The 9,496-nt window shown below is 39.8% G+C and overlaps 1 pseudogene; it reads left to right on the plus strand.

The window, feature by feature from the left end:
- The first annotated feature begins 205 nt into the window (after positions 1–205).
- On the plus strand, positions 206–1,143 carry LOC144256865 (olfactory receptor 2AE1-like; annotated as a pseudogene).
- The last annotated feature ends 8,353 nt before the right edge of the window (positions 1,144–9,496 follow it).

Consider the following 9,496-nt stretch of genomic DNA (forward strand, 5'->3'; position numbering starts at 1 on the left):
TGAGATAACAAATTTTAGGTTTCTCTTGTTTTGAAAAAACTGAATTTAAATAATTTCAGCTGCAGGATAATTACAAATATAGAAAAATCTCTTCACAAATGTTTGATTGGATCAAAAGAGCTGATCACCATGTACACAGGATTCCATATGTCTGGCATCACACTTTGTCTCCACTTCCTGTTTCCCCAGGGACTTTGAAGGGACCATGTGGCTGAGGAATCAGACGTCTCTGGCAGACTTCATCCTTGAAGGGCTCTTCAATGACTCCCCAACCCACCTTTTCCTTTTCTGCCTGACCATGGTGGTCTACCTTGTTGCACTGAGTGGCAACACCCTCACCATCCTCCTCATTTGTGTGGATCATGGGCTTCACACCCCCATGTACTTCCTGCTCAGCCAGCTCTCCCTCATGAACCTGATGCACATCTGCACAACCATCCCCAAGATGGCTACCAACTACCTGTCTGGCAGCAAGTCCATCTCCTCCTGGGCTGTGCCACCCAGCACTTCCTCTGTTTGTCTCTGGGTGGCACTGAGTGTCTTCTGCTAGCTCTCATGTCCTATGACAGGTATGTTGCCATCTGTCATCCTCTGCGTTACACTGTGCTCATGAGCAGGAAGGTGGCACTGATGATGGCCCTCACCTCATGGTTGGGGGCATCTCTGAACTCCCTAATTCACACAGTCATCTTGATGCACTTTCCCTTCTGTGGATCTCAGAAAATGTACCACTTCTACTGTGAGTATCCAGCTGTTGTGAAGTTGGTATGTGGTGATGTCACCGTCTATGAGACCACAGTGTATATCTGTAGCATCGTGCTTCTCCTCCTCCCCATCATCCTGGTTTCTACATCCTATGGCTTCATCCTGCACAGTGTCATAGAGATGCGTTCAGCTGGGAGTAAAAGAAATGCTTTTGCCACTTGTAGCTCCCACTTCATTGTGGTCTCTCTCTGATTTGGTTCCTGCATCTTCTCATACATGAGGCCCAGGTCCCAGCGCACTCCACTGCAAGACAAAGTTGGTTCTGTGTTCTATAGCATCATTACTCCCACACTGAATCCTCTGATTTATACTCTCCGGAATAAGGATGTAGCTAAGGCTCTGAGGAGAGTGTTGAGGAGAGGTATTATCACCCAATGACTACACCTGTAGTTGGCCCAAGTATAGAGTGTTATTATGGGTAAACCTCTAAGAATTTTCAAGAATCCAGATCCATGATGTACTTTGACTATCCCAAGAATAAAGTGGCATCCAAGCATCATGGGTCACATTTCACACCCCATAGAGAACTAGGGAAAAAGATTAAAAATCTCTCCAAAGAAGACTTGCAAAGTTCAGTGACACTCCAACAAATATTAAATAAAGATATAAGGGCTTTTCCCATTAATATTTTCATCCACAAAATAGATATAAATGATGCCACTCAAGAGTATTTACAAAATATAAAATGGGAAGATCTTGCTTAATATCAGAAGCATGGGACATGAAGTGAAGGGTTTCTTGAAAGGGAGGGTGAGAGATAAGTTATGTTGTTAGATTTGTAGTTTCCTGAATCAGTAAGTTTTTAGAAGGGAAGTATTATTACATACAAAGTAATAGTACCTGTACATACTTTTTGTATAATATGTATATATTTTAAAATTTGTTTTAATTAGTTCTACATTACAGTAAAATGTGTTTATGCACTTTGATATGTCATACATAGATGGGATATAATTTCTCATTTTTCTGAGTGTACCTGTTGCAGAATCATATTGGTCATGTAGTCACATATATACATACAGTAATAATGTCTGTTTTTTTCTACTGCCTTTTCTATCACTACATCCTCTTTCCTCCCCTCCCATCACTTCCCTCTACCTAATCTAAGGTAATGCTATTCTTTCTTAGTGTCTTCTGCCTAATTGTGAATTAGCATCTGAATATTAGAGAGAACATTTGGCCTTTGGTTTTGTGAGATTGGCTTATTTCACTTAGTATGATTTTCCCCAACTTCAACCATTTACTGATAAATGGCATAATTTCACGCTTCTTTAAAGCTGAGTAATATTACATTGAGTATATATATATACCACATTTTCTTAATCCATTCATCAATTGTGGGACACCTAGGTTGGTTCCACAGTTTAGCTATTGTGAATTGAGCTACTATAAATACTGATGTGGTTGCGTCACTATAGTATTCTGATTTTAAGTCCTTTGGGTATAAACCAAGGAGTGGAATAGCTGGGTGAAATGGTGGTAAAATACATATATTTGACAAATATTTACTGAGTAAACTTTTTACTGCTATGATCTAAGTACTGAGTCATATATTTGGAATTTGCATTTATGAAATTTTTCATTCTTTTTTAATATATATTTTTAGTTGTTGATGGACCTTTAATTTATTCATTTATTTATATGCAGTTCTGAGAATCAAACCCATTGCCTCACACATGCTAGGTAAATGCTCTACCACTGAGCCACATCACTATCTCCAAAAATTTAACATTCTTTAAACATAAATTCATGATTTATTTTGTCTGTATTGGTCCTGTCATATCAATTAGTGATATTATTGTTTTTTTTAATTTCAAAGGTTGAAAATACTTTTCTGTTTTCTGAGAGTTTCTAGTCTCATTATTTGGAATCATAACTCTGTGGATTAGAGTCTGTCACTTGCTACCACTGTGATATATAATAAATTAGTCTCTCTAGTCACATTAGTCTCAGGACTTTATCTACAATACTTGTTTTATTTGAGATTATGTGTTGAGAATATTAGTTCTGCGCAGATATGGATTCCGGGTATTATCAGGAAAAAACTGTGTTGAAGTGATGTTGGAATGATGAGAAAATAGTGGGAGAACCCATCTTGAAGTCTATGTCCCCATATTCACCTACTATAAATTGTGGGGAGCCACAATGAATGACCACACCTTTCAGTCATGATGCCTCAGATTCTGACCAACTACTGCATTCACTGTGGTTTGGGTGGGGTCTAGCTCAGAGCAAGGGTTCTTCTTTGTGGGATGTTCCCCTAGGGTTGAATTTCAATCACCTTTCCCATGTATTCTTGCTCCTTCTGAAGGTTTTTGGATAGAACTTTCTAAACAAGAGTTCCCCCAATGAAAGCTCACCTCTGAACCTGTTCCCTCTTTCTCCTCAGCCTCTCCTGACTTTCTTTTGCTCTCCCTTTTGGAGAGTCTGAGGCTGAGGCCTGGGGAATCCATCATGAAGATTGTCTAAAAGTAGATTGTGTCTATGTTTTATTTGGTGTCCTTGCAAATTCCCATCAGTGATCTTAAGTTCAGCTGCCCACACTGATGGGGGCGCCAGGTGGCGCCCGGAATCGGGGACTGCTCAGAGTGAATTTCCAAGTAGACTGAGTGAATGTACTTTCGAAATTCATTGAACTGTGTTTTGGGGTTGTAGAAGAAGAAAGCATTCTGAGAGTCAGAGATATTAAAGAAATAATGGGCAGTTTTCAGAAAGAAATAATGACATATGCCTGTGGCTTAGTGATGAAATTTCACCAGATTTGCGTACTTGGGAAGGGATAGGTAGAAAATTGTCTAAAGGCTGCCTCTCTGCCAAGCTATCTAAGAGTAAAATAGAAAATATTCAAAAGGTCTGAACTGCTTTAGGAACGCTTCATTTTGAACATCAAGAGGAGGAGTAGTGGTTTTCAGAAGACTTGTTAAAAAGGGCTCCAGAGACCCTCATTGTTATACAAAATTACATATAAGAGGTTGTGAGGGGAATGGGGAAAAAACAAGGAGAGAAATGAATTGTAGTAGATGGGGTAGAGAGAGAAGATGGGAGGGGAGGGGAGGGGGGATAATAGAGGATAGGAAAGGTAGCAGAATACAGAAGTCACTAATATGGCATCATGTAAAAATGTGGATGTGTAACCAATGTGATTTTGCAATCTGTAATTGGGGTAAAAATGGGAGTTCATAACCCACTTGAATCTAATGTATGAAATATGATATGTCAAGAGCTTTGTAATGTTTTGAACAACCAATTAAAAAAATCTCATAGAAAAAGGGCTCCAGAAAGCAATTAGAAGTTTGGAGTCAGAGAAGTGGCCCACAGCTGCTCCTAGGCAGTTTTCTCTATCTGTAGTGGGACTGAGGGCCGAGTCAATTCTCACCCAGTCTGTAACTCAAACCACAGACAGGTGACCTTAGGGCAAGACCTAAAACCAAACATTCAGTCACAGCTGAACCAGACAGAACCAGTGATTTAGAAGTGTGCCAACTAAACTGGATGATAGGGGCATTGCTAGAGAGGAAACTAGCCCTGATGGGGTCTCTGTGAGGCTGATTCAAGATGGAGGAGAAGAAAATGGACAGAAAGATACTGGTGAAGCTGAGCCACAATATGAGGAAACTCAGTCAGAGGGTGAGAATGATCTGGAGGAGGGTTTGGTAGATTATATCTGATTGTCCACATGCCAGCCATTTGGATCTGGCCATTTCCTCTAAGAGATCAAGATTTAATAGCTACTCTGAATTGGCAGTAGCCATGCTTACACCCCTCCAACATGGCCTTAGAACAGCACAGGAGGCAGGGGAGGACATTACAGGTTTTCAGCTTTTTCCAGTCTTTGAGCAGATTAACGAGCTAAATCACTGTGTCAGTATGCACGCTACAGTTTCTTTTAAGACTCTAAAGGAGCTAAAAAATGCCTTCTGTCCAAATTCACCTTTGTTCAAAGTTGGTTTAATCCCTTATGCAAAGAGCCTTTACCCCCACATGACTGGATTTCTATGGCCAAATTTTTTTTATGGGGGAGGAAGCAACTACCTCCATTGATGGTCTCACTGGACTGATTATTGCACTAAACAGGCTGAGAGAAACCGGAAACAAGGCTTTGATGCCCCTTTGAAGATGTTAACTGAAACTGGAGAATTTACAGATCTGGAAAGGCAATTAAATTATGATCTGGCCATATATGATCAAATTACTGCATGTGCCGAAAGGGCATGGAGAGAGCTACCTAATCAGGGTGAATCAACTTTGGATTTTAGTCATATCAAACAGGGATCAGAGGAGCCATTTTCAGATTTGGAGGAATATTTATACCAGGCAACAAAGAGATCAATAGGAGACTTGGATGCCTCTGAGTAACTAGTCAAGCAGCTAGAATTTGAGAATGCTAATAAAGTTTGTCAGGAAATCCTTCAACCCCATTGAAAAAGGGGGATGAGCTCCACGTTCATTCGCCTTTGTGCGGATGTGGGTCCCACACAGCTACAGGGCTTAATGCTCGCTGCGGCTTTGCAGCAAGTATTACAACCTCAGTCTCAGAGGTGCCATTCTCTCAGGAAGTGTATCAATTGTGGTAGAACTGGTATAGGGCTTGGGACAGTGGATTTCTGCACAAAAGGGCAGAGACCTCTCCCAGTTTGCATAGATGCACTACCAGGGAGATGACCCCATGGCATGGGAAGATTTGGATAGATATGGTGGTAGCGGTGATTCACAGGCAATTCTGCCTTCACCTCTGCCTTGTTTGGGGCCAGGAAACTGGGAGCTGGGCCTTTCCTGGGCCCTCCAAACAGTAGGGTCACAGCAATATACACTGGAAGAGGAGTCACAGGCTCTGACATCATCAGGATTGTCCATGCCTGTTAGTCACTTTACCAGCCAACTCCATCAAGACTGTACACTTATGGCCAACCTTGGGAATTACTTTAATGCCTGAAATGTGGCCAACTGAGTCCCTACTAGGGTTCATGGGCCATTACCCCAAATACCACAGGCTGATTTTGGGGGTGAAAAACTTATAAAAGGGAATTCAGGTGCTGCCAGGAGTGATTGATTCAAACTTTAGAGATAAAATTGAAATTATTATGCAGTCAGAGCCTGATACTCTTTAAGAGATGATTGGCACAGCTAATATTCCTGCCTTGTCACTCCATGGGAGGCCCAGAGTAGACCTCAACTTCTGGGTCCCCAGATCAAGTGTACTGGGCTCAATTAGTTCAGCAAGAATGCCCTCTACTGGATCTTAAAATTAATCATAAAAAATTCAGGTATCATAGATACTGGGGCTGATAGATCTGTTCTATGTAATAGATTATGGCCTAAGGGCTGGCCTTTACGTATTGCACCTGCCAACATGGAGGGGATAGGTCAGACCTCTCAGCCAGCACAAAGAGCTCAATATCTTCACTGGGGTGATAAAGATGGTAACTCTGGAATTTTCAAGGCTTATGTTTTAGACATCTTGCCAGTAAATTTGTGGGTCTGTGATATTCTAAGCAGCTTAGGTTTTTATTAGTAACTTCAAATTTTATCATGTTTTTTGAGAGACTTAATACAAAAATTTTGCTAGGAAAATTTACAAGGGTATTTACCTACAACTCAATCTTCCCAAGAGAGACTTATTAATGTATCCAGTCAAAACTTTTGATAGGCCCCCTAACTTGATCCTCAACCCAGAGAACAGCAGAAAATATTCGTTGGCTCATAGAAGAGTCAATCTGTGTTAGTCAGTAGCCTTTAACAGGGGAAGAACTTAAAATAGCCCACATGTTAGTTCAGGAACAATTTTAGGCTGGCCATTTACAACCTATGCTCAGTCCTTGGAACATCTTTGTAATTAAGAAAAAATCTGGCAACTGGAGATTATTACAAGATCTCAGGGCAATTAATTGTGTTATCAAGCCCACAGAGCCTTACAACCAGGGCTTCCTTCTCCTACAGCTATCCCTTTGGATTTCTTTTAATAGTAGTAGATTTTAAAGATTGTTCTTGTATTTTTTTTGTATACCATTATGCCCAGACGACTTATCTTTAGTGTCCCAGCAATAAATTTTAAAAACCAATTAAAAGATATTGCTGGAAAGTGTGGCCTCAGGGAATGTGTAGCAGTCCTACCCTTTGTCAAAATTTTGTGGCATACACCATCATGCCTGTGAGGGAGAAATTTCCTGATGCATATATTATTTACTATATGGATTATATACTTTGAGCTCATATTAATCCAGATGTACTCCTAAATTTCTTTACCCAATTATAGACCTCACTCACAGCAATGGGTTTGTGCATTGCACCTCAAAATGTACAGAGGATATCTCCTTTTCAATATCTAGGTCATGTGATTGAAGGGCAGACATTCTGTCCTCAAAACATACAAATTAGAGTCAAGGAGTTTCACATTCTTAATGATTCTCAAAAACTATTAGGTGATATAAATTTTCTGAGGCCATCTTTAAAGCTAACTCCTTCTGATTTAAGTCCTTTATTCCAGATATTACAGGGAGAGCCTTCTCCAACCTCTCGTCAGCTCAGAGCAGAAGCAAGAATGGCTTTGAGGAAAGTTAAAATTGCTATTTAAAATGCTCACCTTATTAGAATTAACCCACAAGGGCCTATATATTTATTGATATTCACCACTACTTAATCTCCTACAGGGGCAATATAGCAATCATTAGGAGTTATTGAGTGGATTCATTTAGCCTACACTTCTAAAAGGTCATTAACTCCTTTTCATGATTTTGTTCCTCAAGTAGTTATCAAGGGAAGAATTTTATAGCTGGTTGGATCAGAACTTAATATTATAATCATTCTATTTTCTGCTCAACAGAATGATTGGCTTTTCCAAATTTAATATTACTAGAGAGCAACTTTGTCAAATTGTACATCACTGCCCCCAATGTGTTGCACACACTCCATTTTTACCATCTGGGGTAAATCCCCATGGATTAAAACAAACTCAGTTATGGCAAATGGATGTAACTCACATTCCTCAATTTAGTAGGCAATTTTATGTACATGTAATTGTAGATAGTTATTCTAGGTTTATCTTTGCCATGGCCCATGCAAATGAAAATACTCACCATGTTATTTCTCATTGCTAGCTGCTTTTGCAGCATTAGGATATATTTTACAAATTAAAGCATAATGCACCAGCTTCTGTTAGCTCCTCTTTTCAACAATTTTTCCAAGGGTTTCATATTGACCATAAAACACATATTCCTTTCAACCCTCAAGGTCAAGCTATTGTAGATTGAGCTCATTTATCGATTAAGCTGCAATTACAAAAACAAAAAGTGGGAGATAGGACTAAGACCCCCCCCCCAAAAAAAATAACCTCAATCAGGCTCTGTTCAATTTTAATTTTTAAAACTGTGACTCAGAGTGTCACATTTCAGGTGAGTGACACATGTCTTCCACAGCAACAAGCTCTTTAGGCCAAGTTTGGTGGAAAGATTTACAAAGTGGTCAATGAGTACCAGATCCAGTCATAATGTGGGACAGAGGCCATGCTTGTATTTTCCCAGAAGTTGCTTTTCTTCCTATTTGAGTACTTGAATGTGTCAATCAGGCATGGAGGACCTAGAACCAAGGTTCAGATGACTGAGGATTGACCCAGAAATGCCAGACCTGATTCCCCACCAAGAGAAGCTCTTAAATGTAGAGGTGAAAGAAGATGGCCCAGAGAGACCAAATGGTGAAGCTACCTTCATGGAAAGAGCTGAAGAATCTGATGCTGCAGGCTGAGCAAATGATTCAGCAGCTAGGAAAAACCAAGTCTCCAACAATGATGCTTGTCACAACACTAGCTCTATTGAGCTAGGTTTCCAAGACCTGTTGAGTTTTTAACATTTATATAAATTGTTGGGAGTCACACTGGCTCCAAAGACTAACATCCCCATCCCCGAGAAGAGCCGTCCAATGGTGAGCCCTGCTGGCTCACATTATCCTTACCCACAAATCAGACTAGCCCTGCTGGCTCACATGATCCTTACCCACCAATCAAAATAGCCCTGCTGGCTCACATGATCCTTATCCACCAATCAGAGTAGCCCTGCTGGCTCACATGACCCTTACCCAACAATCAGACTAGCCCTGCTGGCTCACATGATCCTTACCCACCAAAAAGAAAGCACCCCATGACAACTGTCAAACCGTTCAACCATTAAACTGTCATAACTGTCAAACCACCCCCGGATCTATAAATATACATAGCTGTTACTCAATAAACGTGCATTTTCTCAGATGATGAGCCTTGTTTGTTCTTTCATAAATGGCATCAGGTTGCATGCATGTACTGTCAATTGTTTTTCTTTTGTGAACATTACAGCTTTGAGATTAATACATTTTAAGATTTTCAAATCCAGCTCATTCATTTTTAATGGCTGGGATATGTAGTACCTCCCATGATAGGAATAAACTGCAAAAAACTAAAAATTTTGTGCTTCAAAGGACACTATCCAGAAAGTTAAAAGATATCTATAGAACAGGACAAATATGCTACAAAGCATAATCTGATAAGAAACTGTGTAAAGAATATATGAAGAATTATTTTTCAATTAAATTATTTAAAAATTCTTTTTTCTTTTATTTTAATTTATTCCAATTAGTTACACATGACAGTAGCATGCATTTTGACACATTGTACACAAAAGGAGCACAAGATTTCCTTCCTCTGGTTGTACATGATACAGACTCACACCAGTAAAATTCTTAAGCCTCAAAACAAAAAGACAATTTC

Source organism: Urocitellus parryii, chromosome 9, assembly GCF_045843805.1.
Source record: "Urocitellus parryii isolate mUroPar1 chromosome 9, mUroPar1.hap1, whole genome shotgun sequence".
Classification (NCBI taxonomy): Eukaryota; Metazoa; Chordata; class Mammalia; order Rodentia; family Sciuridae; genus Urocitellus; species Urocitellus parryii.